Source organism: Malus domestica, chromosome 02 (genome assembly GCF_042453785.1).
Source record: "Malus domestica chromosome 02, GDT2T_hap1".
NCBI lineage: Eukaryota > Viridiplantae > Streptophyta > Magnoliopsida > Rosales > Rosaceae > Malus > Malus domestica.
Genome location: NC_091662.1, coordinates 2938392 through 2955960, shown reverse-complemented (window position 1 = coordinate 2955960; position 17569 = coordinate 2938392). Strand labels below are relative to the sequence as shown.

Sequence of the window (17569 nt, the reverse complement as noted above, 5' to 3'; positions counted from 1 at the left end):
TCCAAGAGTACTGAGCCTATTGCCAGAATTATTGAGGGTAGACCAGTTGGAAGACGGTGGAATCTTCAATTGAAAGCAAATGATGAGGATAAATTTTATAAAAAAAGTGAGACAGGTAACACTCGTAAGGCAGATTCCTTTGATGAAAGAACTCAAGACAAAAGAAGGTGGATTTAAATTTGTGTCCAACTTGTAGCTTGTTATTAAATTTTACTATTAACCTATGCAGCATCCGGGTTTTGTGTAGTATTAAGCTTAATTTTATGTCATCTAGTTGTGGGGAAGGGGTCGAGAAGCGACCGGTGTTTTTACACTTCGATTTGTTCACTAATTATTTCTACTGGTGCGTATATAGTTGTAGAAGTTTTGTCTGTATCAACGTCAACAATCATGTAAAATGGAATTATACTTGAATCACCCAAGAAACACATTTAGTTAACTTATTTATTATAAATGTTCTACATTTTTTAATTCGTAATTTAATGATGATGTATTATGGATTCCACAAAAATTGAAGCTGTCCCTGTTCAAAACCCAGCGGCCGCACAAAAGCTTCTTAAAAAAAATGAGACATCAAAACCGGGATGACATGCATTCAAGAGGCAGACCGTTTGGGGGAAAGAGGATTGCTTGATTTTGTCATTTCTTTTGTTCTCATCACACTTTACTCTGTTTGGTAATTTTTGTTCTTGAGATGAATATGGTGATGGTGAAACCGTAGCTTCCAATCTTTGAATTTTGGTGGTTTAGCTACATTTGCACTGATTTGCTGAACAAGAGTTTTGTCTCGTTATGTTGTAATTATAGATGTTCCCTTTGTAAGTCAGATAGAAATTGTTACGCCAACAAAGATCTCTCTCTCTTTTTTTTTTCTTTTTTTCTTTTTTCAATCGAAATCCTACAAAGATATCAAAGCTATATTTGATGATTTCTTGTTTTATTTTTATTTATTTTTTAACTTTGTGACATCTTAATTTGATGGTGTTTACAGAAGGGCACAACATGGGCTGGGGTTTGATCTTAACAGGAACAGCTCTATGATGTTACAAACAACTTCCGTCTGCAGTTTTGGAGAATCAACAGGACTATTTTTTGATTGTGCAAACGCGTTCATCGACTTCAAAGGTAGTAGAAAGGTAATAGATCTTCTACTAAAATGTAGAGTCAATTTTCTGCTAACATGTCAGGGCAAGTCAAGATAATGAAAACGTAGTAGAAACTACATATTGACTGGCATCTTGAGTATTTGTCAAATATTTGGATGAATGTCTTATATTGATTGTTGTATTGTTGAAATGTTTTTTAGATGCAATATTTCTTCAAAATTCAAAACAACTACTTGTTGAAAAAATCGTAGGAATCTAAAGAAGTATGAAATAAGGACTTGTCTTCATTATCGAACCAGTAAAATGAAAAATGAAAGAGGCGTTTGATGAACTGGTTATGACCTTACTCAGATATGTGATGATGACGATGCATCACCGCCTTGATCGTGCTTCACCATAGAATCGATCTGGGTGTGACATAATCAAGACAGATGATGTTTCATTTCTTCTTGCCTTTTCCCATTTCAGTCATCTATGGTAATTCTCATTTGTTTCCTGGGACGATTATTATCAGATGCTTCATGGCTTGGTCCTCCCTCATCATAAAACCGAGTTGGATGTGTGTCAAAAACATATCCAGCTTTGTCCAAATCATGCATATTTTCCTTCATAGGTTTGTCCCATACTAGATTAACCCCTGTTCTCGTTATTGAAATGGCTGGGTTTTCAAAAAGTATATCAACTTCATCCCCACCTTGCAAATTGAGCTTACTGTTCGAGAGTTGTCCCTGCAAAAGATAATCATCTTCATATAGGTCGTCATCATATTCTTGTCTGCCTATGTAGGCTCGCAACTCAATACGCTGGGTATTGTTTATAACAATAATGGCAAGCTGATTGCTTCTGTTTGAGTGGTACAAGCAGAACAGAGTTAACTCTTCTAAATTACGACCATCACTCGGGGGAATATCAAAGGTGACTTTAGTGCCCTCATCGACAAACTCAAACCAATTAGGAACATAGTTTCTATGAAGGAAAATTCCACCAAATCCACAAGAAGTCCATCCCTACATATACAATATAAGTGTCATATATATGCATGTATACACACGATAGGAAGGCAATGAGAGAGAGAGAGAGAGAGAGAGAGAGAGAGAGAGAGAGAGAGAGATACCTGTAGGATGTTCTTCCTTAAATGGGTCGAGAGATTGGTGCACTTTTTCATATTAATCCATGTCATGGAGTTTAATGATTTATCCAAGCCTGGAACCTCAATGACTTTGGGTGAATCACTTAAGTTCAGTTCTCTTATATTTGACATTTCTGAAAAATTGGGCATTGTTTCCAATGCAGGGCATCCATTCGCCAACAAAAATTTCAAATTTGTTGGTAAATTTGTGATTGTACGAAGTTGCTCGCAGTGACGTAACCGTAGAGTTTCAAGCTTTGAAAGACCACTGAGACTGGGTAGGGTATGAAAAAATTTCCATGAAAGATCCAAATTTGCCACACCTGATAGGGATAAACGAGTGAGATTCTTCAATCTTACTATGGAAGGTGGTACTTCTCTTATGGCTGTATCATATGCTTCAAGCGTTCTCAGTGATATCATCTCCCCTATATCCTCATGCACTTCTCTGAATTCATAACAATAATTAAGAAGAAGAGTCTCAACAGATTTTGACTTGTAGAAATCCCCTGGAAGAGAAATAAGCTCGTAACATTGTTGAAGGTTCACCAAAGAAAGTCTTTTAAGATGACCAATGGAGGGGTGAATCTCGGACAATCTATGACACCTTTTCAATATCAACTCTTCAAGATTTGGGACTTGTGAAAAGTCCGGTGATTTCTGTAAGGACCAGGAACAGCTGAGATCAAGGGTTTTCAAGTTATGTAGCGACTGTTGCAGAAAATCAAAAGAAAATTGAAATTAATATCCGAAATGAAGATGTTATAAATAAAATATAAAAAGAAATCCAAAAAAAAACAAATAGAAATACAACATCATCAAGTGTAATTCATTGTACCTTAGAACCCTCCCAAACTTGTACCAGTTTGCTCCACCGCATCTCTAAAACAACTAGTTTATCTTGATTAAAAAAGTCATCTGGTATGGACTTTAAACGGCATCCTCTCCAACGCAACCATATTAACTCTTTGGGAAGATGTTTGTATTCTCCATTCAGCTCTACTTCGTGGAGCTGAATCAATCTCAGTTTTTTCATATTGGCAAATGCTTCTGTACTGAAAGCAGTGCCATGACTATAACCCCAAGGTAGAGCAAGTCCTTCAACTTCTTCAGTTCCCTGTTAACAAAAGGTCATATTCATGTGTAAGAAACCGATCATTTGCATATGTTTACATGTATTCTTATTCATTACGCAAAATCGCCTACGGCGAATATATGCAAGTACTATTGTTGGCTATTTGAGCTTTCCTTGTGCAACCCCAATTACACATGAATTTTGTTTAAGGTATTGTTGACCCTAAAAACTACAAAGCCTACGTGGCGCGCAGGCCGAGTAATTAATGAGCTAACTACGTCCTTCGGTGAATGCGGGGCGTGCCAACTCGTCGGCCGAGGAGTAAATTTGTTGATGTTGCGTTGGGTCGCGCTACTGACTTCTGCGTCTTGCGATTGCTGCCGAGAAAGGAACACGTCTCGGCCTCTTGGGCTCTCGAACCTGAAGACAAGGTTACTATTCTTACGAAGTTCAATATCAAATTCGGCTTTCAATGTGCCGAATGTAATAACTGTAACACCTCACTTCGCCGAGAAGGCTGATGAGATGACCTCGACCAATAAGGATTTAGAAACCCTTCTCGACCGAGACTTGGATAGGTAATCAATCGTTCTCGCCGCAGTGCTGTTGATGCCAACGGAAGATACTGCGAGACCGACTGACTCTACGGTGACAGAGCTATCTATGCCGACTTAAGATATCACCGGTTGCTTCCACAGTGCTGTTGATGCCAACGGAAGATGTGTCAGCGAAAAAGGAAAAAGAAAAATCACAAGTTGTGAGAATTTGCGCAGGGCAATTTTGTGTGTTGAATTGAAGGGGCTTGAATGATGTGTAACCTCTTCTATTTATAGCAATGGCTCCCCCCAAGGTCGAGTTATAGACCTACTCGGACTAGGTTTTCTTCCCCTGATCAGCATCAACTCGACCAGTCCTACCTTCACTAGGACTGTGAACCTAGTCCTTAACTGAGCCAGATTCGCTTCCGGGTCCTGCCGAGACTCCTTATGGCACTAGGATTCGACCTCTTGTGTTACGACCTAGCCGACCTAGGTTTGGAGGCCCACGTACTGAACGATCAATGGTATTCTTACCGCAAGGCCTTCCGAGCCGAGAATGACCCTACATTCGGCCCAAACTGTTATTTTGGGCCCAAACAGGTATAATAGACATTACATATATGCTTTTCTTGTACAATTGATTAATCCAAAATTTTACTGGGAATGGACTTACAGATTTATTTGTCAATACATTGATGACCTCTCGATTATCCCACAACCTACTCCATTTTCCAGGGTGACAAGGGGATTTTTTCAGAAATGATTACTCTGGCCATTTCTCGAAGCAAGTCATGCATATTCAACTCGTTCTGCTCAACAGTTATAAGTCATCGTTCACGAAGGACACTGATTCCTATTGTTGCAGAAAATCCACATCCATCTAATACTTTTGCAACATAGTCCTTCTTCCATCCAATAAAGAAACAAGATATGTCAAGAAATATAGTCTTCTGTGCATCATCTAGCCCTTCAAAGCTTATTCTTAGGGATTTTATTATTTTTCCTTCAGGAGTTCTTTTCAATTTCTCCAATTGACTTTTCCACTCTGATATGGGTCTTTTAAACAAAAAAGAACCTAAAACTTCAAGGGCTAGTGGCAAACCTCCACAGTAAGAAACAACTTCTTTTGAGAGTTCAAGATATTCTTCATTAGGCCAATTATTTCCAAGGGCATGCCAACTAAAGAGCCCCAAAGCTTCTTGTTCATTCAATTTCTGAGCCGGATATGTCTTATCCACTTGCTTTAGTAAATGTTCATCTCTTGTGGTTATGATAATTCTACTTCCTGGACCAAACCAATCATGATTTCCAGCTATTGCATCCAATTGGCCCACTTCATCTATGTTGTCCATGATGACAAGTACCATTCTATGTCGAAATTGATCTTCTATCAGACCGATACCTTCATCAACACTACTTATTTTAGACTTCGTTTTTAAGATGTCAGAAATTAGTTTTTCTTGCAAATAAACTAGACCATGTTTATTTGCAGTGTTGCTAATGTCGTGCAGGAAACTTTTGAATTGGAACTTATGATGAATTTGATTATAAATGGCTTTGGCAGCTGTTGTTTTACCCAATCCACCCATCCCCCAAATTCCAACCACGACAACATTTGATCTGTCACTTGAAAGATGACTGATAATATCTTGAATGCGAGAATTGATACCAACCGGGTGCTTGGCCACTCTTAGTTTGTTCGTGCTCATAAGCCATTTCGTAATAATATTGTCAACAATTTCTCTAATAAGATTTGCTTCGCGCCTGAAAATTGAATTCATAAACATTATTGGGAATCAATGAAGGCTCAGTAGTGATTTTGTGACCTACTTGAATAAAAGAACGAAAGCATTCATTAATTAAATTCCAATTACGGTTTGGTTTTGTATGAGAAATTAAGGTGTATTAATTAAGCATGCTAATTAAAGTTTAGCTCATGTGTAATGTTAATTAAGCATGTTAATTATATGAGAGATTTACGTCATTCACTTAAATGTTTCAAATCTTGAAAAGCAGCTGAATGATTACCCATTATCAGTGATATGAAGACGGTGGCCAGACAAGTTTGATGGTGTTTATAGAAGGGCACAACATGGGCTGGGGTTTGATCTTAACAAGAACAGCTCTACGATGTTACAACAACTTCTGTCTGCAGTTTTGGAGAATCCAACAGGACTATTTTTTGATTGTGCAAACGAGTTCATCGACTTCAAAGGTAGTAGAAAGGTAATAGATCTTCTACTAAAATGTAGAGTCAATTTTCTGCTAACATGTCAAGGCAAGTTAAGATTAATGAAAACGTAGTAGAAACTATATATTGACTGGCATCTTGAGGCTGTCATTGATTTCCTGGAATATGTGGAGGAAGCAGGGCAAGTATTTGTGCGAATTCAAGTAGTATTTGTCAAATATTTGGATGAATGTCTTATATTGATTGTTAGTAATGTTGAAATGTTTTTTAGATGCAATAAGGACTTGTCTTCATTATCGAACCAGCAATCACCTTCTATGCATGCTGCAGGGGCATAATCGTATCCGTCATCAATTTATCATCAATTTTGAAAGGGGAAACAAATTGCCAAAAAGGACCTCTTATCTCAATATTTCTTTGTTAGGGGTTGTTTGAGAGCACTTCTCTATATTTCATTATTATTAGGAAGAATATATATATATATATATATATATATATATATATATATATATATATATATATATATATAAAACTAGACGAATACTGGGTTCTTTGAGAGCGCTTCTCTATATAAAACTTTTGTTAGTAGCACGTTTACGAAGTAGTTTGTTATTTGGCAAACAACCCATTATGTGCTTTTATATTATAAAGATGTGACTTTTACAGCGTAAAAGACGTGTTTTGATATTGAGTGAAGTGTTTGATGCGAGTATTTCTTAGTCTATGATGCTTGATTTATATTACATGATGTTCAAAGTTCATCACACAAACTTTAAAACATACTTTTCAACTTCTATAGACTTCCTCAAACTTCCAACTTTCAAAAAATTTGCAATCATAAGGAAATAAGATGTCCAAGTCCAAGTCCCAAGCCATTTTATGTCTTTCCTTTCCCTTAGCAAAAATCAACTTAAATGGGGGTAAGGCTAGCCGACATTCACCTCTCCCAAACCCTGCGTAAAGCGGGAGCCTTGTGCACTGGGTACGACCTTTTTCCCTTAGTTCATCTACAAATGCTATCTCCAATAAGATGAGATCTTTTAATTTGTAAAAGTTATTTATGTATCTGCATTGAGCTCCACTTTAAATTTAATGGTAGAAATAGGTGGGCATGGTGTTTAAAAAAGAGAGAAAATACAAAAATAATGTTAAAATTGGCAGCACTTATTGAAGCTGCTATTTCGTGTGACTAAAACATTTCAGTTAAAGCCAAACTCAATTGTGTTTTCTAAAAGTTAATGATGTTACTATAAATTCGACATGTCATTTAAAATGCTCTTATCATTTTTCAGTTTAAACTCGTTCTACTTATTCCAATCTGCTCTTAAGAATCCAAATCTAAGGTTGAATAATTTAAAAGAGCATCCAAATTACATTCCTAATTAAGAAGCTTGTATGTATAAATATTCAACAACTCTCTTATCTATTCATTGTCAAAAAATTGAGAAACAATGAGGTATTAAGCATTAATCAATCCGCCCCCTGTTTAATTAGCGATACAAGAAAACACAACGTTTCCTTCAAGTCCTCACACGTAATAATCCGGCTAGCAGAGACAGAGAACCGCGATCATGAGCTTCTCATTCCGGTGGCGGACTACGGCAATGAAGATGCATCGTCCAAACCCTCCTCGTCTTCCTCCTCCTACCGCACCGGGCGCGAGGTGAGTTTCGATTGCTGTTTGTTGTCATTGCTTTGCGTGTTGTATTTTTCTCTTTCTGAAAGCAGAAGTATATCATTTGTTTGAACTCTAGGAGTTTTCTTACAGGTAAAGGAATAGTTGGATAAGATAGAGAAATAGCATCGTGCTAGATGAATTCAAGAAATGCACAACTTAACCTCTTATAAGTTTTAGACCGAGCCCATTTTATGTAATGTTACACTAATCATGTCGTGTGTGTGGATTTTTTTTTTATGCATCTGTTTAATCTCGTAGCTAATGAGATCAAAGCTTCGTTCTCTTTCTTCGAGATTGCTTTTTGATTATATTCACTCTTTGTTCTTTTGCAGTGTGATCCTATTTCCAGTAGCGACTTTCTATATCACGTGGTGGTTAAAGCTTTTTGGATAGCTTCTGCTCTCCAATATATGCTCAACTTGGAATCAACATATTTGTTACGTCGTATTCTGAAATGCATACCTTAAACCCCATTATTGGATTGGTATATTCTAACTTGCATTAGTCGGTTTGATTTTCTTCAACTTGGATGCTTAATTGTCTTATTCTTAGAAAAAGGTTTTTGATTGCACGAGTGACCATATATCTTATCTAGAGTATCTGAGTATGTAACAATAAGAAGAGATGGGAACAAAAGAGAGATCTGGAATCACTCTGGCTTTTGGCATCACACCAAAGGTGCATTGGAAATCACCCCAAAGCTTACAAAGTAGCTCCTTTTTCATCTATGGAATCGGAGGAGCCTCGTGCACCATTGGTTCGAGGAGAGGAATCTTTCTACACCAAAAAGATGCCAAAAAGTTTGGGAGCAAAAGAAGGAGCTTTGAAGTCTGAAAAAATGCACCGAAAAATGGAAGCAGAAGAGATTCCAGGCAAAAGGTTTGACAAGGAAGAAAAAGCTAAAAAGTGGAAAGTGACAGCAGAGAAACCTGAAGAAAGAGAGGCCAAGACGAAAGAAAAGGCTTCGAGAAAGTTGAAAGCTTCTCATTCTGCAGATCTCAAACCACATAGAAAGGAGGCAATTGATAAGAAGGTTGATAAGATCCAAAAGGTGACTTCGGTTAGTAGGAACTCACCAGAGAAAGATACAGCGAAAATCCAAAAATGTGTCAAAGTGTTCAGAGGATCTCAGAAGCTAAACCGCACAATTGATTCCTGGCAGCAGTCGAAGGACGTTGCGAAAGACTGCTTGGAAGGAGCTCTTGATCGGGAGGGTTCTCTTGTCATGGTTAGCAAGTTGCACAGGAAGCTTCAGAGTCCGTCTCACTTGAACAAAAAAACACAATTCTGTGATGGAATTTGAAAAACCGAGGCGTTCTGCTGACGGTTTTCGAGGAATGGAAATCAAGAGCTTAAGAAGGTGATCAGAGACAGCTTTGTGAGGCAGAAACTGGTGGAAAATACAGAATCTGTCAAGAAAGGTAAACTATTTTCGATATATGGATTCGTGCTTGGATACTCCCTCCACCAGCTCAACCCAGAGTTCTATGTTTCATACGACCAGTGACTCATTGCAGCAACAACAGCTGCTTCGCAAAAGGCGGGGAAAGGGCGGAGTCTGATTGCCAAGCTCATGGGAGTCGAAGAGTACCCCTCAAGACCTTTGCAGGCCGCTCTGAAGAAATGTACTTTAAAAGGCATCGTTTCCAGCACAACCATATTAACTCTTTGGGAAGATGTTTGTATTCTCCATTAAGCTGTACATTGTCGAGGCGGAGCAATCTCAATTTCTTCATATTGGCAAATGCTTCTGTACCGAAACCATGAGGCAAATGTAGAGCAAGTCCTTCAACTTCTTCAGTTCCCTGTTAACAAAAGGTTATACTACGTAACAAAGGGATTGCACATGTTTACATGTATTATTATTTATTAGGAAAAATCATGTACAGTGAATATATGCATGTACTATTGTTGGCTAATTGAGCTTTCCTTGCGCAACCGCATATATTTACGCTTGAATGTTGTTTAAAGTATAATAGACATGATTTTCTTTTACGATGCAAAAAATCCAAAATTTTATTGGGAATGTACCTACAGATTTATATGTCAATACATCGATGACATCTTCACAATTCCATAACCTGCTCCATTTTCCAGGAGATTTCTCAGAAATGATTACTCTGGCCATTTCTTTAAGCAAATCATGCATACACAACTTCTTGTCTTCAACAGTTACAAGGCATCGTCCACGGAGGTTGGAAATCACCCCAATAGAGCAATTAGATAAATTCAGGCATCACAGCAAAGGTGACTAAATTTGGAATCTCTCCAAGTCAACCTGTGCCTCACACATAAGCAGCGAAGGTGACAAATATAACTTTACGAAGCTAAACGTAGTAATGTTCCTTATGCAGACCAAAAATGTTGTGAGTGAAGAAAGTGAGAAGAGAATTATTACGGACTATAAAAGTGATGCTTCCCCAATCAAAGCTGGTCTTGCAGACGAAAACCCTAAGGAAGAAGAAACAGATGCCTTTGTATCTCAGAGTGAGTGGACGTATGGCCTTCTTGAATTACAAGAACTTGATTATGTAATGTCCAGTGTTGAATATTAAGTATGGTTGCACTCGTAAAATGAGAATGTGCATTTGACAAGAAAACGTTGGCGCATTTGTATTTCTGCGAATTCGAGTGCTATTTCTCGAATCATTGGATGCATCTTATATCGGTTCTTGTAATATTGAAATGTTTCTGAATGCAATATATCTTCAAAATTCAAAACAACTACGTTTTGGAAAAACCATAGGAATCTGCATGCGCACAAGAGGAAGGCAATTAGAACTAAGGGGAGAGAGAGGGAAGGGGGAGAGAGATACCGATATGATGTTCTTGCCAAAATCAGCTGTGAGATTGGTAAACCTTTTCATATCACTCCATGTCATGAGGTTTAATGACTTATCCAAGCGTGGAGCCTCAAGTGAGTTTGGGAGAATCACTTGCTTCCGGTTCTTTCATATTTGACATGTCCGAAAAATTGGGCATTGTTTCCAATGCAGGGCAATCAACGGCATACAGAAACTTCAAACTTATTGGTAAATCACCGATTGTATGAAGATATATGCATCCATTCCCTCCAAGCTTTGAGGATGGGTAGGGTATGAATATCATTCCCTCCAAGATCCTTAGGGATTGCATCATCAGGTAATTTGGGCAAATGACTAGGCACAGTACTCAGAGATAAAAGTGAGATTCTTCAATCTTACTATGGAAGGTGGTACTTGTCTTATGGCTGTAGAATCTGCTTCAAGAGTCCCAAAGAACCTCAAACTCCAAAGTAAAAGCTTGAAAAGATAGTCTTCATATAGTAGCTCCTCCCAATCTTCTCTGCCAACATAACATTGCACGCATCGACCTCAGGATATTAATCATGCTGAACTTTCACATTTGGTGGTATATCAGGGATTGTACGAAGGTTAAAGCATTCATGTAACCGCAGAGTTTCAAGCTTTGAAAGACTACTGAGACTGGGTAGGGTATGAAAATCATTCCCTTGAAGATTCAAATCTTGTAAAGAAATTAGACTCCCAAGATCCTTAGGGATTGCATCATCAGCTAATTTGCACCATGAGAGATTTAATTCCCTTAAAGAGTTTAAACCGTGTAACGAATGTGGCAAATGAATACTTTCCACACCTGATAGGGATAAACGAGTGAGATTCTTCAATCTTTGTATGGAAGGTGGTACTTCTCTTATGGCTGTATGCTCTGCTTCAAGTGTTCTCAGTGATATCATCTCCCCTATATCCTCATGCAATTCTATGAATTTTGAACAGTCATTAAGAAGAAGAGTCTCAACAGATTTCAATTTATAGAAATCCCTTGGAAGAGAAATAAGATTGTCGCAGCCTGTGAGGTTCACCAAGGAAAGTCTTTTAAGATGACCAATGGAAGGTGGTACTTCTCTTATGGCTGTATCCTCTGCTTCAAGTGTTCTCAGTGATATCATCTCCCCTAAATCCTCATACCCTTCTTTGAATGCATAACATCCAGTAAGAAGAAGAGTCTCAACAGATTTTGACTTGTAGAAATCCCTTGGAAGAGAACTAAGCCCGTGACAAAATGAAAGGTTCACCAAAGAAAGTCTTTTAAGATGACCAATGGAGGGGTGAATCTCAGACAAACTCCAACAGCTAAACAATATCAACTCTTCAAGATTTGGGACTTGTGAAAAGTCTGGTGATTTCTGTAAGGAATAGGAATGGCTGAGATCAAGGGTTTTCAAGTTATGTAGCGACTGTTGCAGAAAATCAAAAGAAAATTGAAATCAATATCCGAAATGAAGATGTTATAAAAAAAAGAGAAGAAATCCAAAAAACAAATAGGAACAGAACATCATCAGGTGTAATTCATTGTACCTTGGAACCCTCCCAAACTTGTACCAGTTGGCTCACATGCATCTCTAAAACAACTAGTTTATCTTGATTAAAAAAGTCATCTGGTATGGACTTTAAAGAGCATCCTTTCCAACACAGATATTTGTATTCTCCTTTGATCTCTACGTAGCTGATGCGGTCAAGGGATAAACGAGTGAGATTCTTCAATCTTACTATGGAAGGTGGTACTTCTCTTATGTCTGTATGCTCTGCTTCAAGTGTTCTCAGTGATATCATCTCCCCTATATCATCATGCAGTTCTATGAATTCTTCACATCCATTAAGAAGAAGAGTCTCAACAGATTTCGACTTATAGAAATCCCTTGGAAGAGAAATAAGCTTGGAACATAAGCTAAGGTTCACCAAAGAAAGTCTTTTAAGATGACCAATGGAGGGGTGAATCTCGAACAGACTAATGCAGTCTTCCAATATCAACTTTTCAAGATTTGGGACTTGTGTAAAGTCCGGTGATTTCTGTAAGGAATAGGAATGGCTGAGATCAAGGGTTTTCAAGTTATGTAGCGACTGTGAAAATCAAAAGAAAATTGAAATTAATATCCGAAATGAAGATGTTATAAAATATAATAAAAAAAAAGAAAAAAAAAGAGAAGAAATCCAAAAAAACAAATAGAAAGGGAACATCATCATGTGTAATTCGTTGTACCTTGGAACCCTCCCAAATTTGTACCAGTTTGCTACACTGCATCTCTAAGCCAACTAGTCTTGGTTGATTAAAAAAATCATCTGGTATGGACTTTAAAGGGCATCCTTCCCAACACATATATTTGTCTTCTCCTTTGAGCTCTACACTGAAGTGATACTTCGCAACACAGAGATCTAATTCCCTTAAAGAGTTGAAGCCGTGTAACGAATGTGGCAAATGAATACTTTCCACACCTGATAGGGATAAACGAGTGAGATTCTTCAATCCTAATACGAAATGTGGTACTTCTCTTATGGCTGTTTGCTCTGCTTCAAGTGTTCTCAGTGATATCATCTCCCCTATATCCTCATGCAGTTCTATGAATTTTGAACAGTCATTAAGAAGAAGAGTCTCAACAGATTTCAATTTATAGAAATCCCTTGGAAGAGAAATAAGATTGTCGCAGCCTGTGAGGTTCACCAAAGAAAGTCTTTTAAGATGACCAATGGAAGGTGGTACTTCTCTTATGGTTGTATCCTCTGCTTCAAGTGTTCTCAGTGATATCATCTCCCCTATATCCTCATGCAGTTCTATGAATTTTGAACAGTCGTTAAGAAGAAGAGTCTCAACAGATTTCAGTTTATAGAAATCCCTTGGAAGAGAACTAAGCATTCTGCATCCTTTAAGGTTCACCAAAGAAAGTCTTTTAAGATGACCAATGGAAGGTGGTACTTCTCTTATGGCTGTATACTTTGCTTCAAGTGTTCTCAGTGATATCATCTCCCCTATATCCTCATGCAGTTCTCTGAATTTATAACATCTATTAAGAAGAAGTGTCTCAACAGATTTCAATTTATAGAAATCCCTTGGAAGAGAAATAAGCTTATGACAATGGCTAAGGTTCACCAAGGAAAGTCTTTTAAGATGACCAATGGAAGGGTGAATCTCGAACAAACTATCACACCATTGCAGTATCAACTCTTCAAGATTTGGGACTCGTAAAAAGTCCGGTGATTTCTGTAAGTCACAGGAACCGCTGAGATCAAGGGTTTTCAAGTTATGTAGCGACTGTTGCAGAAAATCAAAAGAAAATTGAAATTAATATCCGAAATGAAGATGTTATAAAAAAAAAGAGAAGAAATCCAAAAAACAAATAGAAACAGAACATCATCAGGTGTAATTCATTGTACCTTGGAACCCTCCCAAACTTGTACCAGTTCGCTGTCCCACATCTCTAAAACAACTAGTTTATCTTGACTAAAAAAGTCATCTGGTATGGACTTTAAAGGGCATTCTTCCCAACGCAACCATATTAACTCTTTGGGAAGATGTTTGTATTCTCCTATGAGCTCTACTTCGTTGAGTTGAAGCAATCTCAGTTTTTTCATATTGGCAAATGCTTCTGTACTGATATCAGTGTCATAAGGCCAACGTAGAGCAAGTCCTTCAACTTCTTCAGTTCCCTGTTAACAAAAGGTCATATTCATGTGTAAGAAACCGATCATTTGCATATGTTTACATGTATTCTTATTCATTACACAAAATCACCTACGGCGAATATATGCAAGTACTATTGTTGGCTATTTGAGCTTTCCTTGTGCAACCCCAATTACACATGAATTTTGTTTAAGGTATAATAGACATTACATATATGCTTTTCTTGTACGATTGATTAATCCAAAATTTTACTGGGAATGGACTTACAGATTTATTTGTCAATACATTGATGACCTCTCGATCATCCCACAACCTACTCCATTTTCCAGGGTGACAAGGGGATTTTTCAGAAATGATTACTCTTGCCATTTCTCGAAGCAAGTCATGCATATTCAACTTGTTATGCTCAACAGTTATAAGGCATCGTTCACAAAGGACACTGATTCCTATTGTTGCAGAAAATCCACATCCATCTAATACTTTTGTGACAATGTCCTTGTCCGCTCCAATAAAGAAACAAGATATGTCAAGAAATATAGCCTTCTGTGCATCATCTAGCCCTTCAAAGCTTATTCTTAGGGATTTTATTATTTTTCCTTCAGGAGTTCTTTTCAATTTCTCCAATTGACTTTTCCACTCTGCTATGGGTCTTTTAAACAAAAAAGAACCTAAAACTTCAAGGGCTAGTGGCAAACCTCCACAGTAAGAAACAACTTTTTCTGAGAGTTCAAGATATTCTTCATTAGGCCAATTATTTCCAAAGGCATGCCAACTAAAGAGCTCCAAAGCTTCTAGTTCATTCAATTTCTTAGCCATATATGTCTTATCCACTTGCTTTAGTAAATGTTCATCTCTTGTTGTTATGATAATTCTACTTCCTGGACCAAACCAATCATGATTTCCAACTATTGCATCCAATTGGCCCACTTCATCTATGTTGTCCATGATGACAAGTACCCTTCTATGTCGAAATTGATCTTCTATCAGACCAATACCTTCATCAACACTGCTTATTTCAAACTTCGTTTTTAAGATGTCAGAAATAAGTTTCTTTTGCAAATAAACTAGACCATGTTTACTTGCAGTGTTGCTAACATCAGGCAGAAAACTTTTGAATTGGAACTTATGATGAATTTGATCATAAATGGCTTTGGCAGCTGTTGTTTTACCCAATCCACCCATCCCCCAAATTCCAACCATGACAACATTTGATCCGCCACTTGAAAGATGACTGATAATATCTTGAATACGAGAATTGATACCAACCGGGTGCTTGGCCACTCTTAGTTTGTTTGTGCTCATAAGCCATTTCGTAATAATATTGTCAACAATTTCTCTAATAAGATTTGCTTCGCGCCTGAAAATTGAATTCGTAAACATTATTGGGAATCAATGAAGGCTCAGTAATACATAAACAATTTTCTTTCCTTCTTTCCTTCATATACACAATTTTCTTAACTTGAATAAAAGAACGAAAGCATTCATTAATTAAATTCCAATTAAGGTGTATTAATTAAGCATGCTAATTAAAGTTTAGCTCATGTGAAATGTTAATTAAGCATGTTAATTATATGAGAGATTTAAGTCATTCACTAAAATGTTTCAAATCTTGAAAAGCAGCTGAATGATTACCCATTATCAGTGATATGAAGATGGTGGCCAGACAAGTTTGCAGCTTCTGTAAGAGCCTTTCTCCACTGCTTTACCCTTTCTTGTTTATCTTCACGTTTCTTGCCATCTGTTCCTTCACCGATGCCCTCTTCGTGCTTCAGAAATGCTTCGGCTAAATCTCCATCCTGCTTCCTGACATGTGAAGGATCAACATGATAGAATATTGGCAAAACATGTCGCCCCAGTTTGGATCTGCACTCCATGATCTTCACCAGCTCGTCAAGACACCAACTGGAATCCGCATACCTCTTTGAGAAGACAATGATGGAGATCCTCGACCCTTCGATTGCCCGGAACAGTTCCTCTTTTATTTCTTCCCCTCTTTTTAGATCGTCCTCATCCATATAAGCCTGGTATCCCCTGTCTTTTAATGCCGCGTGGAGGTGGCCTGTGAAGCCGTTGCGCGTGTCTTCACCTCTGAAGCTCAAGAACAAGTCGTAATTCCAAAGTTTTGACTTGGAGGAGGATGAAGAGGAGGCTTCGTGGGCTGTCATGGCGGTATCCATTGTTATGGCACTGTAGTGGTTCAGATCACGACTGAAAAAGTGGCAGCGGTTGTGTTTGTGCGGCCGAACCGATGATACTGAAATTCCTAAACCCTACCGACGCGTCATATGACGGTGGACGGCTAGATTGAAGTTTCGCAAAAGATTCATATATGCGAGAGCCCACTTGTGCGAGTGGAGGACAGGGAGGTGGGCGACAATTGCCCAAAATCACTCGCGCTCAACATTAACGCGCTGCAACATTTAGGATTGCTGCAAAGTGCAGCCCCATCTACGTGGGTGTGTCTAGAACATGTCGGCAATGGGAAAGTGAGCCAAATGGCTCTTTTGGTTTATCAATGGAGGGAATTCAAATGGGTGGTTGGTTATTCAACAATTCGCATTTAATTTAAGTAATGTTTTTAATTTATATTTGTAAATATTGTGAATTTAGCTGTTATGATCGAATATGATTAAATCTAACAATGAAAAGAAAGATATAATAGATAAAATTTAAATCCAACGGTTAAAATAATTTAAAAATATTATTTAATTCAAAATTTACCAAAAAACTCGATAAATACTTATGTATTTGTTCAAATATCCTCACAAAATTTACTTTTCACCTACGATTCTTTCGATTTTTCTTTCTACTATCTTCCAAAACCATGTGTTTTGTTTTTATACATCTCTATCATGTGTTTCATATTCTTCCATAATGTTTCATATGTCAGTTTAGTGTTTTTTCAATGTTTATCAGGATTTAAATATTTTTAAGTTAAAATATTCATAAAATTAATTTATGATAATTCACGTAATTTTTTTTCAAAAAGTTATTTTAAAAAAAATAGCCTAAATTCATTTTTTAATCATCTGATGGTGAAAATTTAACCATGATGACGGGTTGAGTAGAAAAGTTATTTCTGAGTTAAAACCTAAATTTTATTAGCTAAAAGTTTGAGGTTTTAACTCAAAATTAAAGATGATCTTACGAACGCATGCTAGCAACTTTCGCATTTAAATTTCCTCTATTTTTTTATTTTGTTTCTCATTCCACAATGTTGTAAATTAACATGATTTAATTAAACTTTTTTTATTTTTAAGGTCACTCTTTAAACATAAAGTATATTAAAAGTCAACCAAATCTTAAACCGTGTAGTAATAAACAAACCATTTTATTCAATAAACACTAAAACTTTGTCAACTTTAATTAATGGTTAAATTATTTCTCTGGTCATCATA

At 37.2% G+C, this 17569-nt stretch overlaps 2 pseudogenes; both read right to left on the bottom strand.

Moving 5' to 3' along the window:
* Nucleotides 1-1256: 1256 nt before the first annotated feature.
* LOC139189738 (disease resistance protein RUN1-like) lies at nt 1257-5924 on the bottom strand (annotated as a pseudogene).
* Nucleotides 5925-8345: 2421 nt separating this feature from the next.
* On the bottom strand, nt 8346-16683 carry LOC103426617 (disease resistance protein RPV1-like; annotated as a pseudogene).
* Nucleotides 16684-17569: the final 886 nt, after the last annotated feature.